The sequence below is a fragment of the Bufo gargarizans genome, chromosome 5 (assembly GCF_014858855.1).
Source record: "Bufo gargarizans isolate SCDJY-AF-19 chromosome 5, ASM1485885v1, whole genome shotgun sequence".
Lineage (NCBI taxonomy): Eukaryota > Metazoa > Chordata > Amphibia > Anura > Bufonidae > Bufo > Bufo gargarizans.
The window spans coordinates 345,188,490-345,212,725 of record NC_058084.1 but is presented as its reverse complement, the minus strand read 5'-3'; the positions used below and the strand labels follow the sequence as shown (position 1 = coordinate 345,212,725).

Below are 24,236 nucleotides of genomic sequence, written 5' to 3'. Positions count from 1 at the left end.
CATATGCCGCCTCCTGATACACATATTCCTCCTCCTTAGTTACGCCCCTAAAGTGCCCTGCCTGGTGACGTCACCGGACCAGAGGGGCGTGGCTTAGCGCAGTTTGTTGCCGCCTAGCTACCTCCCATCCATGCACTCTGAATAATTTGCTGACGGTGACGTCACCGGGCTTCTTGCGAAGCAGGAGAAGAGGCTTTGCTCTGCAGAAAGGGACCCAGTAGGTCACTGACTCTTAGAAAAACGGCACTTCCGACTGAGATTTTGTGACTTGCAAATGGGGCATCAGAAATGTCTGGTAAAGGTTAGGACAGGCATGAATGTAATATTTAGGGGACTGTTGTACACAAACAACCATGTTTCCAATCCCGGACAACCCCTTTAATTTTTAGGTGGATTTTTAATGGGGTTGTCCCATGATTAAAGGGGTTTTCTGAGATTTTAATACTGATGACCTATCCTCTGTATCTGATCGATGAGGGTCCGACACTTGGGCACCCTGCTTTTTCTCGGCACGTTCATTGGTCACGTGGCCTAGGAGCAGCTAAGCCCCATTCAAGTGAAGCAAGCACTGCTGCCTTCTTAAAAAACACAGCCAAGTCACATGTGACTTCCATTGTGGTCTGTGATGGAAAAGTCGCATGCAACTTGCGACCAAAAGTTCAACAGTGTTGGATTTTTTGCGACTGTAACAGTCACTGAATGTCATGTGTCAGTTGACAACTATTAGATGCAATGTCGCAATGCAACTATTGCGATCTTCATGTCGCTCGACAGATGTTGCGGTGTAGCCCCAGCCCTACATTTACATACTTGTTATGGCGCCCCCAGGTGTTCTTTTGATTCCTACACAGAATGTCCAGCTGATTTGTTCAGGGCTGGTGCGTAGAGGCCACATATGGCAATACATGTGCTCCAGCAGTGATCACACTGGGGCAGACATACTAATTCTGTAAATAGAGTAAACTAAGGGGGTAATGTATCAAGTGCGCTGCGGCAGAAAAAATACATTGATTTTGACTGTTGGTGGAGAAGGCATTTGCAACAAATTTATGACATATTTGTGCCATTTTTACTGCTCATGCACACGACTGTAGCCTGTTTTGCAGGCTGCAAATTGTGGATCCGCAAAACACGGATAGCGGTCGGGTGCATTTCGCATTTGGTGGAATGGAACATCTGGCCCATAATAGACTTGTCCTATCCTTGTCGGTAAAACGGGCAAGAATAGGACATGTTCTATTTCTTTGCTGCTCCAACGGAACAGACACACGGATGCGGACAGCAAACTGTGTGCTGTGCCTATCTTTTGCGGCCCCATTGAAGTGAATGGGTCCGCATCGAACATGCAAAAAGTGTGGATCGAATGCAGACAAAAATACATTTGTTTGGAAGAGCCCTTGGAGTGATATGTGCCATGCCTGACAGTTTACAACGTCCTAAGACTAACTGTACTGCAGTCCTCTGGCGGCCTACAAAATGACGGAACCCTTTGTAATAAATATAATTAGACTAAAAAATGTATAGGTATTTTGTTTAACAAATAAAAAAAAAGAACGTGCAAAATGTTGTAAATTTGTCACAAAAAATTGGCTTCAAACCAAGCAGAAACAAAATAAAAGTTGCATATTGATACATAACCTCCTTGCTACAGACATTGCGGATTAGGTATGATTTTTTCCAATTCTCATGCGGAAAAACTGCACCTCCTGTGCAGATCTTGAAATCCTCAGCATGACAATTCTTTGTGCAATTTTTAGTGTGGATTTCACCATTTGCAATGCAAGGTTGAGATTTTCGAAAAATCTTAATGAAACCCATACGGAAAACCTTAAGTAACACATGCGGTTTTGGTGCAGATTTTGTGCAGAAACACACATAAAAACAGGCTAATTTTCTATTTTGAAACCCACACCCATGTGCAGATGGCCCTAGACAGGCTCCAGAATTATCTCAGTGGCTCAGGCTGGATGATAAATTTGGCGCATGGTTGGACTCTCTTGTCTAACTTTATGCTAACTATTGGTTGGCTTAGTTTATGACGGAATTGTGGTGCAGAAGATTTCTTTGTGGCAGATTACGTCAAAAATTTTGCCAAATTGTGACAATTTTGCACAATTTTCCACCCATTTCTGACTGTCTAGGTGGGCTTCTAGGTAGATATTCAGAGAAGGAATCACAAGAACATCAGGGGGCGCCTTAACAAGTTCAAAATATAACCAATATCTAGTCCCAGAAGCATTTTTTTTTCAAATGATACTACTTTAAAATGTATGTTCATGTACTTTTACGAGCAACGTAATATTTATTCATTGGAAAAAACCAAAAAAAGTGTAAGACTCCTATTGATTATATGTGAATGATACCAAAATATACATCTAACATGTGAGGGGAAATCATTCCTTTTCTTTAGGGCTCATGCACACGAACGTATATTCTTTCTGGATTTTTTGTGGATCGGAAGCAGACCCATTCACTTCAATGGGGTCGCAAAAGATGCAGACAGCACACTGTGTGCTGTCTGCATCCGTATGTCCGTTCTGTGGCATCCACAAAAATATAGAACATGTCCTATTATTGCCAGCATTACAGACTGGATAGGACTGTTCTATCATGGGCCGGACGTTCTGTTCCACAAAATGCGGAATGCACACGACTGATATCCGTGTTTTGCAGATCTGCAATTTGAGAACCGCAAAACAAGCTACAGTCTTGTGCAAGAGCCCTTACATGCATTGTACTGTGGAGAATACACATTTTTGATTGAATGTGGCCCTAAATTCAGGAGAGGGAGTGGTCCCGCCTGGCAGTACTGGCCGGAAGTGGAGCGGCGGAGGAGAAGCTGCGTACCGCCCGAGTGAGTGAGGTGAGGGCGGCCGCGGCGACGTGACTAGCAGAGACTCAGAGACAGTCTCTGCTCTGGCAGTTGGGTGCTTGCTAGTAGCTAGAGTAAAACACCAAAAAAGTAATTGTCATAAATATCTCGCATGGAGTTATTCGTATAACACGTAAAATGCTCAAAAAGCTTCCACACAAATAATTATAATCAATAAGTTCCTTTATTAGACATCCATAAATAGTACATCAATAAAACATACACAAAAGCAGCAGTCATGGGAACACGACAGTGTTACAAACAAATGTATAAAAACATGTGTATAAAAACAGAGAGCTCCAGACCATAAGGGACTAGTATCCCCCCACACAAATGAGGCAATATCAGCTGAGTGGGGCTCACCTTGCTATACGAGCCCCACTCAGCTGATACTGCCTCATTTGTGTGGGGGGGATACTAGTCTCTTATGGTCTGGAGCTCTCTCTGTTTTTATACATTTGTTTGTAACACTGTCGTGTTCCCATGACTGCTGCTTTTGTGTATGTTTTATTGATGTACCTGAGGGATGTAGATGAGGGGTACTCCAGCCATGCTTTATGCTGGAGTCATCCTCCTGGTCTCCTATGCCATCTATCCAGTGAGGGCGACCCTTGTGGTCATAAAAATATGTTATGATGTTAAGAAGATGTTTTTATGCTCTCTATGTTGTTTGCAGCTATGGGTGTCCTGGATACCTGTGTGATTTGTGTGTGTGCTGTGTCCTTAATGTTTGTCTGGACATCAGTACTTGTGCACGGGTTCCAGTCAGCGTGTCTGTGGCAGGTAGGTTTAGTACTGGATTAGCTCACCTGCCATATCCATATGCTGTATATGTTTCCCCTCTCCTTGCTCCTTGGCCAGTGAGACTCCTGTTCGTCCGTGTCTAGGAGGAACAGGTCGTCTTACCCTGCTCCTAGTCCAGGAATTTCCTGAGGGCTAGTACGGACCCTAGGTTCCGGAGTATGAGCCCTCCTACCATCTGGGTTGGCTCATACGGTTAGGAGTCAGGGTCAGAATTAGGGACGCGCTAGAAGGTGACCTGCTCCCTGATCCTGTCGTCCTGGCCTAGCAGCTACCCTTATCCAATTGACATTGCACGGTTGAGGGTTTCCCCCATCCTCATCCGTGACAGTATGACCACAATTGTGGCCCTCACTGGATAGATGGCATATGAGACCAGGAGGATGACTCCAGCATAAAGCATGGCTGGAGTACCCCTCAGCTACAGGCATCCAGCAGAAGCTAACTAGCCCAAGTAGCCACACCCATACACACATACTAACACACGTTGCTAGATGCAACCGCATGCCTTGACAGCAAGCCGCCTGGCAACCAGCTCAGGCTGCTACACTGCCAACAACATCATGTTGCCTGCGGCAACCACATGTGAGACAACATACTAACTGCCCTCACCTGCGGTAGACAACAAGCAGACCGCTGACAACTGCATGCGAGACAAAGAGTCACGACCAAACACATAGTCGTGACACCAGGTTTGTCATCCATCCTGAGCCGCTGTGATAAACCCGGTGCAGGTCTAGACAGCCTGTCTAAGGTTACAGTCTACAGAATTAGAAAGTCTATCCCATTACTGGATGTAATTAATAGGTGAGTTATGAACAGAGTTGTGTAATCTGAGATATTTCGAGAGATACATGGTGTAAGCTTCTTTTCAGGATTGGTAATGAAGCGTGGCGATCAGGCGTTCATGTTAAGTGGAGGACAATGGAAATTCTGTGTCACTCCTGCACTTTGCACAGGTAGTTCACTGTTGTTGTAGCATTTTTATTTTTAGTGACTAGAGGGACACGTTGTGTGAGAAGTTAAAGAGGACCTGTCACCTCTCCTGTCGTGTCAGTTTTAGTAACTACCGGTACTTGCATTCCCAATGTAATAGCAATTCTGGAGCACCTGTTCTTATGACTCTGTAATGCCCCATTCCTTCATTATTTCTACTAGAAGTTATGAATGAATTACTTCAGCTTGCAAAGAAGGTCCAGATGGATGTTACCATTTGGGGGGGGGGGGGAGGGGGGTCCCTGCACAGTCTAACACTGGCAGCTAACAACTTCTAGCAGGAATAATAAAGGAATCGTAAGAATATATGCTTCAGAATTATTACTGGAGAATACAAGTGCTTATACAAAACAGACATCAAGAGATGTTGCAGGTATTCTTCAAGTAGACATATACTGTAAATTCTCTGAACTTGGTATTAAAAGTGTAGTTAACCTATGGCTTTACAGCAATTCCCTAATGTATACCTATTATTTTAGAAATGCTTGGTATGATTTCAAAGAAGATCAATGCCTTCTACCCCGTGAGTCAGAAGACAGGCTGCATCATTATTATATCCTAAGAAGGCTAATATATGATGAGTGATCATATTCCACCTGTGATTTGCTTAGTGTAATTTACAGAAGTGAAATCTCACAGTTTGCCTGCATGTTACTGACATAGGGAGCGGGAGGCACATGGGTCTGTGGAAGGGAGCAAGGGACCGGCGTGAAAAATCCACCTTGCTGAGCCTAAAACTGACTATACTCATTGGATGAATATTGGTTGAACCCACCAATTTAGATGAGACCAGGCAACCATCTAATCTGTGCAGGGGGTCTCCTAATTCTCCCCTAACATCTGCCATTTGGGAGAATCAGGATGCCCCCATACACAGGGATGGTTTCACGATGGGGAGTGGGGGAAACCCCCCGCCGTACAAGGTCAGGTATAATGGGGAAGCAGCTAGGCCAGGATACCGGAATCAGGTAGCAGGTCACCTCCTAAAGAGTCCCTAATCCTCGCCCTAACTCCTTACCGTATGAGCGGACCTGGATGGTAGGACGGCTCATACCCAGGATACCTAGGACCCTGAGTCGCCCTGATAATCCCTCACATAGGAGCAGGGGAGAGACAACCTGTTCTTCCACGACTCGGATGAACAGGCGTCTCAACCGGCCCAGTTGCAGAGAAATGCAAAGTGGAACAGCAGGTAAGTTTCCAGCGGTGGGGATAATCACTGAACCTAGAACCCAGGAAGGCATGGTAACTTACCCCTGGCAGCTGCTGGACAGCACAACAGAAGACCACACCAAGGTAAACTGGAACCCATAAAAACATACTGCAATCTAAACACCAAACAGATGCCGTATGTACTGACACACAGGAACCAGCACTCCAGCAACAGCTCACAGACTTGACATTTGCTTCACCTCTCTGGGAAACCGTGAGACCCCCTTCCGGAGGCCATGACAGACAAACAGGGAAAAATCTAGCATCCATGCCGGACAGTATAATACACCAAACACTGACCAGACACAGAACAACAACTAGACATACAACAACCCCAGAACATATACCCACACCAAACATAACCACAGGTAAGGTAGAGAAAATGGAGGAGACATAAGGGAGACATCGCTGGAGACATTGTTGTCCCACTAGGTGGCCCTCACACTGGAAGATGGAACATCCAGACAAGGAGCATAACTCCAGCACACACCAAGGCTGGAGTACAACTGACTCCTGGCCAAAGGCCACAGGTATAAGAAGCACCTAGTGACCACACCCAATCAGGGGGTTAACCCTTACAGCACCAGACAGGGGAAGGCTACAACATAAAGGGGAAGTGCACACACCAGCCACCACAATGCCACCGGCAACAGCATGCGTGGCAACCATGTCATGGCGCACACAGCCAAAGCCAAGACACTGCCACCACATGCCATAACAGCAACACGTTGCCACTGGCAACAGCAAGCATGGCACAAGTATCACAGCGCACACAGCAAAGGCCGTGACAAATGGCCAACCTGCGGCTCTCTAGCTGTTGCAAAAGTACAACTCCCATAATGCCCAGACTGCCTACAGCTATAGGCCTACAGCAGGGCATTGTGAGAGTTGTAGTTTTACAACAACTGGAGAGCCGCAAGTTGGCCGTCCCTTCATTAGGCTACTTTCACACTAGCGTTCGGGCGGATCCGTTCTGAACGGATCCGCCCATAATAATGCAGACGGAGGCTCCGTTCAGAACGGATCCGTCTGCATTATATTAGCTAAAAAAAGCTAAGTGTGAAAATAGCCTGGGACGGATCCGTCCAGACTTTCAATGTAAAGTCAATGGGGGACGGATCCGCTTGAAGATTGAGCCACATTGTGGCATCTTCAAACGGATCCGTCCCCATTGACTTACATTGTAAGTCTGGACGGATCCGCACGCCTCCGCACGGCCAGGCGGACACCCGAACGCTGCAAGCAGCGTTCAGCTGTCCGCCTGTCCGTGCGGAGGCGAGCGGAGCGGAGGCTGAACGCCGCCAGACTGATGCAGTCTGAGCGGATCCGCCTCCATTCAGACTGCATCAGGGCTGGACGGCTGCGTTCGGGTCCGCTCGTGAGCTCCTTCAAACGGAGCTCACGAACGGAAACCCGAACGCTAGTGTGAAAGCAGCCTTAGATGGCAAGCTGATCCTTCCAGAATTGGCACATTCGCTTGATTTACATCTGTAAGGCTTGGATTGTTGGATTTCAGCATGCCCAAACCTTTTTTTTAATTTATCTTGGAGACATAAGGCTCGGTCAGAGTTGTCTGGCAGCAGCTTACTCCCCTCTCCACACTCAGAACACATGAGCACTCACATGTGTGCGGGCGAGGGAGAGAGATAGCTGTCTGCCAACAAGTGTCTCATGTATGGCCAGCCTTACTTCCCTCGACAGCAGGGGGCAGTAGAGCTGCCCTTATGCTCATTAGGACCTTTATGTTTTTTTAGGGCTGTCCATGTTTGAAGATTGCTTACTGTAACTTGCGTCATAATTATGACTCCCAGCAGTCAAATAATTGCCCCTGTTTAGAGGCTGGAGGCCTCCCGTAGTCTGAGAGATTTACTGGAAACTAGAGTAAATTGTAGTGCAAATCTATTTGCTTTTCTAGCGTACTGAGTGCACCACATTTATTAGGAAGCCTGCACCTCCTAATATACTTGGCATAGTTTACTCCAGCACACTTCTGATAAAGACTGGCATATGAAACACCCGGCTTAAAGAGGACCTTTAACTAGTTTAAAAACTAACTATATCAGTGGGCAGAGCGGCGCCCAGGGGTCCCCCTGCACTTACTAGTATGTCCGGGCGCCGCTCCGTTTGCCCGGTATAGCCAGGCTATGAGCTGTGCACTTGTATTGGCCAGCGCTGCAGCAAGGGACACGCCTAATACAAAGAATCAGTCCAGTACAACAGAGGGAGCGCAGACACCAGAGCCTATACCGGGCGAACGGAGCGGCGCCCAAACATACTAGTAAGTGCAGGGGGACCCCTGGGCGCCGCTCTGCCCACTGATATACCGTATTTTTCGCCGTATAAGACGCACCGGCGTATAAGACGCACCTAGGTTTTTGGGGAGGAAAATAAGAAAAAAAATATTTTGAACTAATTGTGGTCTGTGGGTGATGCACTGTTATGGGGATCTGTGGATGACGCACTGTTATGGGGGATCTGTGGATGACACTTATAGGGGATCCTCTCTGGATGGCGCTGTTATGAGGATCTGTGTATGACAGTTATGGGGGGGATCTGTGGATGACACATATATAGCATCTTATGCTATGTGTCATCCACAGATCCCCTCCATAAGTGTGGGGGTCGCATTTGCTTTTATAATGGGGGTGGGGGTCGCATCTGCATTTATAATGACAGCGGGGCCCGTGCAGTGACTGTATTCTACTACACGGGCCCCGCTTACTGTACAATCATATCCCTAATACCGTAGTTAATTGTTGTGTGCACTGCATGTAAAAGCATAATGAGCGATGATGAGCGCTATTACTTACAATTAGAAGCGCTTGCCGTTCGGAGCAGGGAGGAGGGAGGAGGCAGGAGGCAGGCCGGGAGGACGGGCGCTGGCAGTGTGAGTCATCCGTCATGCGCCCACGCCGCCTGCTTCATTCATGAAGCAGGCGGCGCAGGCGCGTGACGTATGACTCACACTGCCAGCGCCCGTCCTCCCGGCCTGCCTCCTGCCTCCTCCCTCCTCCCTGCTCCGAACGGCAAGCGCTTCTAATTGTAAGTAATAGCGCTCATCATCGCTCATTATGCTTTTACATGCAGTGCACACAACAATTAACTACGGTATTAGGGATATGATTGTACAGTAAGCGGGGCCCGTGTAGTAGAATACAGTCACTGCACGGGCCCCGCTGTCATTATAAATGCAGATGCCGCCCCCAGCCCCTCCTCCCTCACAGCTGATATACCCGCCGCACGGCATCGCGGCGGGTGTATCATTGAAAACTAAGCAAAATCGGCTACATTCGCCGTATAAGACGCACTGCTATTTCCCCCCCACTTTTGGGGGGGAAAAAGTGCGTCTTATACGGCGAAAAATACGGTAGTTAGTTTTTAAACTAGTGAAAGGTCCTCTTTAAGTAAATTCTCTCCTTGACCTATACAAGGATATATTGAGAAATCAGCACACTTTACAGAAACTGAGTTGTGTAGTGTTGAGCCACTACTGACATATTTATGGTTCCACTATAATCATTTCTATTTTCAGCTACAGTTTTACATAGCTTTAAAGGGAACCTGTCACCGGGATTTTGTGTATAGAGCTGAGGACATGGGTTGCTAGATCGCCGCTAGCACATCCGCAATACCCAGTCCCCATAGCTCTGTGTGCTTTTATTGTGTAAAAAAAACGATTTGATACATATGCAAATTAACATAAGAGTCATATTTTACTTGTGTGACCAGAGAAGAGTCATATTTTCAAGCTCTGATTCATTTCAGGTTAATTTTGCATATGTATCAAATCGTTTTTTATACACAATAAAAGCACATAGACTGGGTATTGTGGATGTCCTAGCGGCCATCTAGCAACCCATGTCCTCAGCTCTATACACAAAATCCCGGTGACAGGTTCCCTTTAATATTTTACTTGGCTTTAAAGAGGACCTGTCACCACAAAATGTTGTGTAATCTGATAGCACCATGTTATAGAGCAGCAGGAGGAGGTGAGCAGATTGATATATAGTTTTGTGGGAAATGATTAAGAAAAACCTGTAATTTATACAGTTATATCTTGGCTTTGTCTACCTCCTGTGCAGAGCTATCGGTACAGGAGGGAGGAGTTATCAGAGACTGATAGCATTGTGTGTATATGTCAGTCACTGATACCAATAGCTGTTAGAAAAAGCAAAGATATAAATGTATAAATTACAGGTTTTACTAAATCTTTTCCCACAAAAATATATCAATCCGTTTCTTCTCCTGCTGTATTACATAGTGCTTTCAGATTGCATTGCATTTTATGGTGACAGGTCCTCTTTAAAGTTTTTTTCCGAGATTTTTTTACTGTATCTGATTGGTGGGGGTCCGACACCCGGGACCCCTGCAATTCACCGGTGGTCTCAGTAGTGCCGTGGCCTTCTCTCAGCTCACCAAGCACAGCTCCATACATTGTATAGCCACTGTGCTTGGTATCACAGTTCAGCCCCATCCACTTCAATGGAGATGAGCTGCTCCTAGGCCACTAGACCGATGAACGTGTCATCACTTGGCCTAGGGAAAGCTGAGAGAAGGCTGTGTGCTACTGCGAGCGTCGGTTCCTTTTCAAACAGCTGATCGGCGGGGTCCCAGGTGTGGATACTGATGACCTATCCAGAGGATAGATCAGCAGTAAAAAAAAATATCATTAAAACCATTTAATATATAATGCACAAAGCTGAGAATCTGGAGCACTTAGACTATGTCCACATCTGAGTTTTAGCTTTCTTGTTCTGGCAGAGGAGACTACTGGAATTACTGTATCCGGCATAGCCAGGGCCTACTGTATAAAATGCTAGCTTTCTGTTGAAAAAACACCACTGCATACAGCTGTACTTTTTGGCATTCATGCCAGGAACCCAGAGAATCTCATTTTAGTAAATGGGGATGTGGCGGGCCTCAGTGGCTGTGCCGGAAGCGGTAATTCTGGTAGTTTGCTCCTGACTCTTCGGAATACCGTAACACAGATGTGAACCTAACCTTACATATATAATCTCCAGCGTGTGAATAACCTTCACGGAGCAAATGCAAGATGTGCAGGCAGAACCAGCGGCAGGTGGAAGAATATAAATGGGTGAAGTAGTTTGTTATGGACCCAGCAGAAGATGGCTCATGAGTGTATATAGACACCAGTAATCCCATCACATGTATCACCATGCCGCTATTAAGTTCAAATGAATGAATGAGTCTACCGTAATAAGTCAAGAATATCAAGGTATAGCTCTGTTCTTGACATTTTGAGTAGTGAAGGGGGCTGGGTAACTATGGAAACAAGTTCTGCCGAATCCCCATAGAATCCTGGAGTCAAATTCTTATATCTCATTGATTTTGAAAATCCAAAGTTTATTGTTGTAGTTGTTGAAGGTGTCATCAGCAAACTGAACACGTAGATTCACTACTGAGTTAGGAACATCGATTTTAGAATTAATTCATGAGCAAGAGAAACACAAACGGCAAAATGAGCAGAGCAGTCCCTTTCTTCTATCGAGCATAATCTAGGTAACATACCATAAACATTTACCTAAAGAATTATTAGGAACACCATACTAATACGGTGTTGGACCCCTTTTTGCCTTCAGAACTGCCTTAATTCTACGTGGCATTGATTCAACAAGGTGCTGATAGCATTCTTTAGAAATGTTGGCCCATATTGATAGGATAGCATTTTGCAGTTGATGGAGATTTGAGGGATGCACATCCAGGGCACGAAGCTCCCGTTCCACCACATCCCAAAGATGCTCTATTGGGTTGAGATCTGGTGACTGTGGGGGCCATTTTAGTACAGTGAACTCATTGTCATGTTCAAGAAACCATTTTGAAATGATTTGAGCTTTGTGACATGGTGCATTATCCTGCTGGAAGTAGCCATCAGATGATGGATACATGTTCTCATTCTGTTTACGCCAAATTCGGACTCTACCATTTGAATGTCTCAACAGAAATCGAGACTCATCAGACCAGGCAACATTTTTCCATTCTTCAACGGTCCAATTTTGGTGAGCTCGTGCAAATTGAATCCTCTTTTTCCTATTTGTAGTGGAGATGAGTGGTACCCGGTGGGGTCTTCTGCTGTTGTAGCCCATCCGCCTCAAGGTTGTGCGTGTTGTGGCTTCACAAATGCTTTGCTGCATACCTCGGTTGTAACGAGTGGTTATTTCAGTCCACGTTGCTCTTCTATCAGCTTGAATCAGTCGGCCCATTCTCCTCTGACTTCTAGCATCAACAAGGCATTTTCGCCCACAGGACTGCCGCATACTGGATGTTTTTCCCTTTTCACACCATTCTTTGTAAACCCTAGAAATGGTTGTGCGTGAAAATCCCAGTAACTGAGCAGATTGTGAAATACTCAGACCGGCCCGTCTGGCACCAACATTTCCCATTCTGACATTCAGTTTGGAGTTCAGGAGATTGTCTTGACCAGGACCACAACCCTACATGCATTGAAGCAACTGCCATGTGATTGGTTGACTAGATAATCGCATTAATGAGAAATAGAACAGGTGTTCCTAATAATTCTTTAGGTGAGTGTACATCACTGTATACAAAACACAGGAGTAGCTGGGGCCATCAGGTCATGTGCATGTGCCAACAAGCCTATCTTCTGGATAGGTCATCAAATTCGATTTGGCTGCTTCGACGAATTACTTTGCAATGACAGGGAGCTGCGATAGTTGGCGCGTTCATACTTAATATCACATAAATCACACTTATCATTTGCTTGCGGCGGGTCGGCCGCCGCCATCTTGGTTGAAGATCTGGCGCAAAATCTCGTGCGGCCTGAGATGACGTCATCACGCCGGCTGGCGCGCCCTGGATTTCGGCCGAGATCTTCAATCAAGATGGCAGCGGCCGACCCGTCGCGAGTAAATGAAGGAGGGAAGTATGATTTTATTTTATTTTTTTACACTATTTCAGGTGAAATCGATTTGCTACCACGAAGCATGAGGAAATTCAGCCTCGCGGCAAATCAAATTTATCCTGAAATTCAGATCAAATTCCACTTCGGTCAATTTGATTTGTACATCTCTAGTCATCAATTTCAGGTCACCTAGCACGCCCACCTATCAGCTGTTTCAGGCTGCCACAGATGCTAACAGTGTACAGAAGGCTCCATACACTGTGTAGTTTCCGGCACTGGCATACTGAAGTTCAATTATGATTCAGGAGGTGGGTAATCTAAAATATAACATTTAATGATAATGCAAATAAAACATAGCATAGTTCCTAAATAAAGTGTGCAATGACAAACCTTGGGATAGAGAGTGTTGGTATACACTAGAAATCACCTAGGTATCTATCCCAAATGAAAAATACATAAATACACTCAAATGGTGCACGGCGGCACCAATAACCAATTGTCCTACCGGTACCACGAGACAGGATACGGATCGTTCACCCCCGACAAAGCTCCAATAGAGGCTTCTTCATGTAGAAAAATGAAAAAGTGATGTCAGGCAGTGATACACAAGAGTGCAGGGTCCCTGTAAAGGCCCTATGGCTGACTGACAATTAATTCCCTAATACTAGATATAGGTAGCAGCCTCACCACAGGGCACTCGTCCTTACAAGGACTACCCCGTCCGGAACCTGTCCCTCAAAGATAATACTATATGTCCCTAAAGGATCTAGAAAAAGACTCCCTACACGCATGTTTCACTGCCTGCAAAAAAGTATATCAAGCAGTTCATCAGGGGAGATGAAGGGAAGAGCACTAGGGATGGGTATTAGATAAGTCCTCAATCCCTAGAGACCAGCCTGACAAAATTCGTCGGACAGTAGTGGAGGTATGGCCAGATGGTGGACACCTCCTAGGGTGGTCTCTATAGATGGAGAGACTATGGTACTTGCAGTTATGTGATGCACAGAAAGACTGCACCTGGGACGCCGCTGAAGTTCAATTACCATTCACTTGAATGGTAGCTGCGTGCAGTACCCTGGCACGGCCACTACACAGTGTACGGCGCTGTCAGCCTCCAGCTCTCAGTGCCGTGGCAACCTGAAACAGCTGGTCAGTGGGGTATCAGACCCCAGCCCACCAATCTGATATTAATGACCTATCCTCCAGGTTAGTCATCAATATCTGTAGTCCTGACATAGTAACATAGCTTAAAATACCTTTAACAAGGTAACCCCAAAAGGCACATGAACATCATGGAGGAGAACCAACTAGTTCTGGCAACACTGGTCAGTCCATGAAAATTGAGAACTTTTTCCTCTCTCCATGATTTCTTTTGAGGCTGAAGGTACATTAACAGATCCCTGTGATTGTAATTATCTTTTTACAGCTCATAGTTCAAATGTTAATTATCTTTATCATTCATTATGGGTTTTCCAATTTATCAGTGGCAAACGTTCAATGTAGACAAGACCACAAGACTGCTTCAAGTCCCAGCAAGAGGGGGCCATGCACTAAACTCCTCCTTTCATGCAATCACCACTAGGGGGAGCTCAATGCAAAGAAATTATACCAGCTTCCATTTCAGTCAATAGTAACTGCATAAACTCCTATGCACTGAGCTAATAATATATTATCTGAAGGGAAGCAGTGATTTAGAGCTGTATGCGGGAGATTTCAGCCAGTTGTCATACATTGATATCGTGTTCCCCAAAAAGTGCAATACATGTGAATTTTGAAAACCCCATCCACATGTGCTAAAAAAATTAAATAAATGTGAACGGATTTCAGGACATTTCTATTATTATTAGTTGACCTATTTAGATGGCATATATTTAAAAATGCCTGCTCCTCAGTCTACAAAATCAGCAGAACTCAGCCACTGGCTGATGCTAAGACCGTATTCACACTGATGTAGCGGGTTCCAGTTATAAAAAAGAGCCTAGATGCATATGCAATATCGGTTTAATGTGCTTTGAAGTACAGTATATTAATGGAACCGACTGAATCAGAATGGGTCTACCAGATTTTCTTTTGGTAATATTCTATCCGTGGCAACAGAACTTGGTTAAATGGAAGCATGATGCCATTGTGAACAGTGCCTATTAAGTTACAAATAGTGTGCGAATACAAAGCTAAATCAGGCAGCCAGGAAACATGCGGTACGTTAGGCCCCTTTCCCACTGCATGTAACCAGCTCCACTGTAACCTGTTCAGTAATTCGCTCAGCAACATTATCTTGCAACATTGTGATGCTGCCACCCAGTGGTAAAGAGTGGTAGTGATAAACTGTTGATTTGGAATTTGACTCTTTATTTTGCTCATGCACACTGATGTATTTGTCCTAATCGTACGTAATCAATATCCCGATTTTGGCAGAAAGTGTCGTGTCATGTATTGTCATACCATTGCTTTCGTCACATTGCTCTGTGGTTGGTCTCGGGTTGGGTTATCTAGAGAAACACTTACATGAGTTCTCTGGTCTTGTACCTAAAATGCCCCTTTCAACCAACCTGTGGAAAGAAGACAGTATTTAAGCAGTATTTACTCTTCTGTTGCTCCGCCAATTTCGGGGTCCCAGCTGGGATCATATGACCACCCATCTGGCTGCAACTCTTCAGCTACTTCTACATTATACATCTGAACAGGAAGAAAGAGCACGCAGCTCAGCCGATATTGCCAAATTGGGGGATCGGTAGAAGGGTAAGTACTGCTCAAAATGTCTTCTCTCCACAGGTTAGATAGAGAAGGCTTTTTAGGCACAGGCCAGGAGAACACTTATAAAGGGGTTCTCCGGGAATACTTAGGTGCCTGCAGCCTGCCTCTATAAATCAAAGATTTCTACTTACCTGCTTCCCTCTGCTCTGGTCCTGCACACTGCCTCTGCTGTGTCCTCTTTCTGCATGCACTTCAAAGATCTAACGGACCCCATTATAGTCTGTGGGGCCCGTAGGCTCCGTTTGGCTCAGTTATTTGCCGAATCTGACCTTTCCGTTTGAGCAGAAGAACGGAAAGGCTGAACGCTGATGTGAACTCAGCCTAATGTCATTGTATAATATTGTTTAGGGGGCCCTGGCAATAAAATCTTTCAGTTCTCCTCCCTGGTGGGCCCCTAAGTTCGGGACTCATAGAAACCACTTCCCCTGCTTCCACCACTCCCCTGCTTCTGATGCTGCATGGACATGTTGACATTCTCCACTGCAGCCAGTGATTGGCTTCGATGGTGACATGCTCCTCCGGCAGCGCGGGGCCCATTAAAACCAGTGCACCATGTGCCAGTCTGGATAAATAAGAGACTCTGTGCTGGAAAAGTTGAGAGATTTTACCTGATGGCGTATGATTCCTGATGAATGTACGGATGACGTGTTTGTAACATTTTTATATGGTGCACACTGTTCCTGGCATTTTCTATTTACTAAGCAGCATACCGACATTTTCTGGGTAGAGTTCCATTGTTAGCCAAAGTTATCATTTGATAGTTTTTAAAAAGTTGCAAAATAAGTTGTACCTTTAGAAGTAAAAATGACAACACCTGTATAATGAAAAGATGAGACTTTAGGCTGAAAAATCAGTAGGTACTTTGTGCGGGAAACTAGTGGGTGACATTTGGTAAATTGGTTACAAAAAATGGCATGAAAAAACCGACACTCCAGAAAGTTACTTAAAAAACCACCCCTCATAATACATTAACCTAGAAGAGTCTAAAACACTTGATAAATGCAGCGTAAAACATGTATATCATTTCTCATTTTTTGGGCGCATTTTCAATAGTAAATCTGTTCCATTGTTTTACCTTTATGACGACTGTATTCAGGGGTGTCCATAAAAGTGAGGGGCATAGCAGCAATCAAAATGGCGCTCCCTCCTGGTATACTGTCAAAACATCACAAACTCTTCTTAACCGTCATTTAGCCATCAGTGTGGGACCTGTGGAGAGCATAGCTCCCAACTTTGAAATAAAGCAAAGACGGACAATTTCTGGGGGTGTGCAGGGCACAGCGGGCATTAAGCCATGCCTGTCTTCTTTGTGCCCCCACTCAATAATAGTGGTCTCCTTTGTGTAACACAAGTAATGGTGCCCCAAAGAGTGATAAAGCCTTTCGTTATGAACCCTGAAAGTGATTCTAGATTATACCCCCTTAGTGGCTCCACACTGTAAGCATGCCCACTTAGTGCCCCCACACAATAAGGGTGTCCCCTTTCATGGCTTCCTACAAATTAAGGATGCACACTTTACAATGAGGTGCCCCATTAGTGCCCCCACACATTAGGGTTGCTTGTTTAGTGCCCCTCACTTAGTAAGGGTGCCAACTTAGCTCACCGTTTAGTACTTCAGACACAATAGGAATGCCTCCTATGTCCTCCATACCATAAGAATGCACTCTTAGAGTCCACCACACACTAGGGATGTCCCCTTAGTGCCTACCCACAAATTAAGGATGTTCCCCCCCACAGTAGTGATACCACACTCACAGTGGTAATGCCTCTGTTAGTTCTCCTTACAGTAAATATGCCCCTTTTGTGCCCCTCACACAGTAGTACTTAGTGCCCCTTCACAATAGAGAGTAGTACTGTACTTAGTAATACTCACTTAGCCCCATTCCCTGAAGAAAGGGGGCACGTCATTAGCATCACAAGCCTGGACTCCCCCGGCTTGGACTTTCTATGGCTCCGCATCATTGCATAACACCCACCTGCAGCAGAGGTCACAGGGTGAATGGCGGAGCAAGGAGCTGATGGCTTCCTGCTTCACCAACTCTATGTGTGACCTGTGGACGCAGATACAGCTGATATCAAGGCATACAACAGCCTTTCTAAGACAGAGGCCAAAATCCAGGGCTGTTGGATCCGGGAGGTTGGGATGCAATGTGGAGAGGACACCTGTATATCGGTAGTGAGAACCTGGATTTTTAGTCTCTTGATGTAAACCATGTTCTCATCCACTGCCAGCAAACAGAGATCTTGGAAAAACAATGCATGGAGCTGCACAGCCTTTAAACCATGTGCTTGAGATCTAAAGTTGAGATTAAAGTAATACCTCTATTTGAAGAATGCTGAACCCCCACCTTCTTAAGAAGTTAACATTTATGTGAAATACCTCTTGAAATCTGGAATGAAGGCAGTGTATTACTACTGCAGCCACTAGAGGTCCTTCTGTACTGGTAAAACACATATGGAGCTGTCACCTGTCTCAGTAAATGCAAATTATAATTGTATTTTATGTGACCTAGAAAAGCTCCTCCGGACTGAGCGCTAGTATGGCACCACTGCTGCTGTTACTATGTTAGAGAGGCTGTATCTGCTTGGTCTCTATGGACGACTACTCTATTTTTCCTTGACACTATTATTTTTATTTTACACATTTTTATAGCACTGCTATATTCCGCAGCGCTTTACAGACAAGACCATCACACTGTCCCCAATGGGGCTCACAATCTAAGGTTCCTATCAGTATGTCTTTGGTGTGTGGGAGGAAACCGGAGTACCCAGAGGAAACCCACACAGACATGGGGAGAACATACAGACTCCATGCAGATGTTGTCCTTGGTTGGATTCAAACCCAGGACCCCAGCGCTGCAAGCAAACAGTGCTAACCACTGAGCCATCATGCTTGCCACCTATAAATCCCCCCCCCCCCCCAATTCCTCTTTACATATTTTGTTCTGCCAACTTTTACATTTTTTTAAACATATCCCCCTGATGAAGCAATAGGCGAAACGTGCGTCGGGACATGGGAGATACAGATCCTTTACTGGTACATTCTTTGTAATGTGGAGATTATTTAGGTCTATTAACCATTTGTATGGTGACCTCATACCCCTACTTTTGTCAGATTGAACTGTACTTTGGTGCTTATACCATCTGTAATCCCCTGTGTGGCAATTCGCCCCATGTGCGCGTTCACCTCCAATTGATTTTAATTGATATTTTATGTATTATGTACTAATAAAGATATATATTTATTACTTCCTATGCGGATCGGCCATTGTTTGTGTTACATATCCCAGAGGGCCAAATGGGAAATTATTGAGGTTCGCCTAGCACCTCAGGGCCTCCACCACCCAGTTCCTACCAGCTATTACAGACCATGGTCAAGGCTTTTCTAACATATGTTCTCCCTAAGGGCTCTTTCACACGAGCGGATCGCGTGCGGGTAATCTGCTGTGTGAAAGACAGCCAAGCCCCGCTCCGGACAGCAGAGACACGGAGCATTCACATGACTGATAATTTTCCGTGCCTCTCTGTGATCTCTATACTACAACATCCCAGTGACCACTTTATCTCACTGTGATTTTGTAGTAAAAAGGTCGGAGAGAGGCACGGAGCATTATCAGTCATGTGAATGCTCCGTGTCTCTGCCGTCCGGTGCGGAGTTTGGCATTCTTTCACACAGCGGATTACCCGCACGCCATCCGCTCGTGTGAAAGAGCCTTAAAGGGGTTATCCCATCTTAGACAATGGGGGCATATCGCTAGGATATGCCCCCATTGTCTGATAGGTGCGGGTCTCACCTCTGGGATCCGCACCTACAAGGAGAACGGAGCGGAGAAAGTTGAGGAGGGCGCACTGCGCATGCGCAGCTGCCCTCCATTCATTTCTATGGAGCCGCCGAAAATAGCCAAGCAGTTGCTCGGCTATTTCCGTCGGCCCCATAGAAATGAATGGGAAAGGTTGCCGCATATGCACGGTGCGCTCCCATTCACTTCAATGGGAGAGGCGGGGAGCTGCGCCTGGTGGTGGATGGACCCCGGGAAACCCGGGGTCCTCCAGCCACAACTCTCCCCGGCTCCGTTCTCTTTGTAGGTGCGGGTCCCAGAGGTGGGACCCACACCTATCAGACAATGGGGGCATATCCTAGCGATATGCCCCCATTGTCTAAGATGGGAATACCCCTTTAAGGATGAGAATATATTTACAATTGGGGCCAAGGACTCATCCTTTTTTGCACTAGTGCCCTAGGCACCCCTACACTGCTGAAACATTGACACTGCATTTTGGCTTCTAGTTTTCAGACATGCTGCATAATTAAAGGGGTTGTCTGAGCCCCACAGATGTTTTACTAATGGACCCGAAAGTGCTCAGCCTACAGAAAAAAGGCACTTAGTTTTAGCACCAAAGGTCCCGCTGTTTTAGGTCCCCTATGGTTGGAAATATGACATATGGACTCACATATGAGCATGTGCCGCTTGAGTACACGTCACTGTTGAGGCCACGGACGAGTTATAAGAGCAAAGCAGGGACAGGACCTTTGGCAATGAAGCAGAGCACCGGCGAATAGGTCAGTGGCTTTTTTCTTTAGGCTAAGCACTTTTGGGGTCTTAAATGATATTGGGGGGGTTGGAGAACAAATTGCAGCATGCTTTCCCACTTACCATTTTCACTTCAGTAGGGGAAAACCAACATACAAAACTATGCCTAATAAAGTATCACAGTTTTTATATGCGGAACCCCTATGTGGAAGTAGTTCTGTAGCTGCTTCTATGACAGAAAATTATGGCTAAAACCGAGTGATGGTATTAAAGGGCATCTGTCAGCAGATTTGTACCTATGAAACTGATTGACCTGTTACATGTGCTCTTGGCAGCTGAAGGCATCTATGTTGGTCCCATGTTCATATGTGCCCGCATTGCTGAGAAAAATTAAGTTGTAATATATGCAAATGAGCCTCTAGGAGCAACGGGGGAGTTGCCATTACACCTAGAGGCTCAGCTCTCTCTGCAACTGCTGTGTCCTCTGCACATTGATTGACAGGAACAGGCAGTAAAACATAATCACAGTGGACTCTGTCAACCAAAGTGCAGATGACGCAGCAGTTGCAGGGAGTGCATATATTAAAACTTCATATTTCTCTGCGATGTGGGCACATATGAACATGGGACCAACACAGATGCCCTCAGCTGCCAAGTGCACATGTAACAGGTCAGACAGTTTCATAGGTACAAATCTGCTGACAGATGCCCTTTAAATACATGCACTCTCACTCTGTTTTAGCCATCATTTTGTGTCATAGAAGCAGCTACAGGACTACTTCCACTTCCCATAGAAGTGAATGCAGCAGTGGTTCTGCATATGCACCATCATTCCCTTCCCACAAAGGATTAGAGAACCCAGTTCCTATGATCCCCGGAGGTCCCAGGAGTTAGACCCCCATTTATCACTATTCTGCGGATAGGTGATACATTTTTTCTTGAGCTAACCCTTTTTATGATTTATGATTTCAAATTTAATTGAAACGTTGGTATTTTTATCTACTGTACTTGCCAAAGTGCCCAAATGAATTGTCCCCTAGTAGTAGTAATGCCCCCTAAAGTGCTCCCTGTAATAATGGCGTGCTCCCAGTAATAATAATGACCCTATTAATAATAATGCCCCTTATCATGTGCCCAGTAATAATAATGGGCACCAGTAATAATTCTACCATAATGCCATTACTAGATATTATGCCTCCTATATTGGTCCCAGTATTAATAACTCACCTACAGTATAACACCTCCACCATAATTTTTTTTATTTTTCCCCCTCATAATAATTGCTCCTATATTGCCTCTACCAACAATAATGCCCCCTATTGTGCCCCCAAGTTATAATAGTGCCCCCAGTAATGCCCTATAATGTCTCCAGTAGTAAACATTTCCCTATAGTGCCCCAGAATTAGATATGTTCCCATAGTGACAACAGTAATGCCCCCAGTATTGGATGTGTCCCAGTAATGCCCTATAATGTCCTTAGTAATGCCTCCAGTATTGGACATGCCCTGATAGTGCATATTTAATCTGGTGGGTTGTCCCAGATTTCGGCGGCTGTCCTGTGGTCCCAGGAGGGCTGAGGTATGTCCCCCTTTCAACTGTCTCTGCATACCAACCCAGAGACAGTTTCATGCAGTGGTGAAGCAGAGCGCCACCCGCTCCCTTTTTTACCATTCACCCAGCCAGTGCTCTGCCCCACAGCAGGGGCAATGAAGTGATGTCACTGCTGAGCTGAGTAACAGAACACACAGGCCAGGGTATGATGATTACTCGCCGGCCTGTGAGCTTTCATGCGCAGCTTAGCAGGAGCAATGACGTCAATTCATTGCACCTGCTGCGATGGAAAACAGGATGTGCTCCATTCACCAGGGGAAGGGGATAGGTGAGGGTTTTTTAACAGTACAAGCTTGACTGTTGTAAGGGAGCACTAACTAAGGTTGCTACATTATTTTAAGATGGACACTAGCTAAGGGGGTTTTACTATTGGGCATTAAAGGCACAGCGGAGCAGCAGTATTGTGAGGGAACACTAAGGGGGCTCTGTTTGTGGGGGCACAAAGGAAGCATAACTACTGTCAGAGGGGAAAAAGGGGGAACAAGTGCTGGATGGGGGTGAGGGCACTAAGGGTTTTTTAAGTTGGGATGCATTCCATAGTGCCCTCAGTGATGGCTTGTAGTGCCCCCCAGTAATGGTCATGTCCCCATAGTGCCCCCTAAGGTCCTCAAATGGCCAGGTAAAAAATAAAAATCTAATACTCACCTGGGTCAAACACAGCAGGCCACAGGCCTCTTCTGGGTCGTCATCTGCATCCTGACACCATGACATCATGTGGTGTCTATGTTCCTGTCGCGCCTGCTCCATTGTACTGCCTGACAGGCTTCAGGCCTCAGGGAGCCACAGGATTCAACTGTATCACCCTCCTGTAGAAGGGGACTTGTAGCTGCTGGCTGGGTACTTAAGCACCTGCCGGGGTTCATTAACCCTTTCAAGCCCGGAGGTTTTTCTTTTTTTTGCGTTTTCGTTTTGCGCTCCCTGCCTTCCCAGAGCTATAACTTTTTTATTTGTCTGTTCGCATAGCCATATGAGGGCTTGTTTTTTGCGGGACGCCACCATTTTATATTGCATATGATGTAGTGGGTAGCATTGATACCATTCTGGGGTGTGTATGACTTCGTTTTGCTGTTAGCCGTATGGAGAATATATTTTTATATTTTTATACTGTGGGCGTTTTTTGCACATTGCAACACCCATGATGTGTATTTATTTATTTATTTTTGTTATTTTTAAAGAGGACCTTTCACTAGAATAAAACTTCTAAACTAACTATACAAGACATGGAGAGCGGCGCCCGGGGATCTCCCTGCACTTACTGTTATACCTGGGCGCCGCTCCGTTCTCCCGGTATAGGCTCCGGTATCTTCATAGTTAGGTTCCACCCAGGGGAACCTGCCGGCGTCTCCTTCTCCCATGCTGTAGCGCTGGCCAATCGCAGCGCTCAGCTCATAGCCTGAGAGGCTTTTTTTTTCTCTCAGGCTATGAGCCGAGCGCTGCGATCCATAGGAAACTATAGCATGCATTCATCTGATTGCTATTATCATAGACTCCAATGCACTTGCTTTGGAATCTATGATGGTTTTACTACTTTCCTATGGAGCCCTATTACAGGGCCTCCATAGGAAATACTATGCAGCAGCCTCCTGTCATTCATAAAGACAGGGGCTGCTGCATACACACAGGGGGAGCCAAAGCACAAGCTTTCGCCTTCGGTTTTTTAGCGCGCGCAGATGCCGTGGTCAGGATTAACTACGGCATCTGAGGAATTAAATGTCCACGATCGGCATTAGGCCCCTTTCACACGGGTGAGTATTCCGCGCGGGTGCAATGTGTGATGTGAACGCATTGCACCCACACTGAATCCGGACCCATTAATTTATTTGGGGCTGTGCACATGAGCTGTGATTTTCACGCATCACTTGTGCGTTGCGTGAAAATCGCAGCATGCTCTATATTCTGCATTTTTCACGTAACGCAGGCCCCATAAAAGTGAATGGGGCCGCGTGAAAATCGCAAGCAAATGCGGATGCGGTGCGATTTTCACGCATGGTTGCTAGGTGACGATCGGGCTGGGGACCCGATCTGTATTATTTTCCCTTATAACATGGTCATAAGGGAAAATAATAGCATTCTGAATACAGAATGCAAAGTAAAATAGTGATGGAGGGGTTAAAAATTAAAAAATAAACTCACCGAGTCCATTTGAACGTGTAGTTGCGGGTCTCTGTCTTCTTCTGTAATGTTGAGCTGCCGGATAAGGACCTGTGGTGACGTCACATCACATGGTCCAATCACATGGTGATGAACCATGTGATTGGACTATGTGATGAGCACAGTGACGTCACCACAGGTCTTTTGCCAGGTCCTGAAGATAGAACAGAGACCGACAGCTATGGAGCAGGTAAGTTAACTTTTTTTTTTTTTTAACCCCTCCATCCCTAATTTACTTTACATTCTGTATTCAGAATGCTATTATCTTCCCTTATAACCATGTTATAAGGGAAAATAATAAAATCTACACAACACCTAACCCAAATCTGAACTTCAGTGATGAAGTCCGGGTTTGGGTCTGGGTACCAAACATGCCGACTTTTCTCACGCGGGTGCAAAACACATTAAAACGCTTTGCACTCGCGCG

General features: G+C 45.6%; 1 protein-coding gene across 2 annotated transcripts in view; it reads left to right on the top strand.

Moving 5' to 3' along the window:
* CHN2 (chimerin 2) overlaps positions 1–24,236 on the top strand; it is a 365,034-nt gene that overhangs the window by 199,732 nt on the left and 141,066 nt on the right. The gene's annotated exons all lie outside the window — the stretch shown is intronic.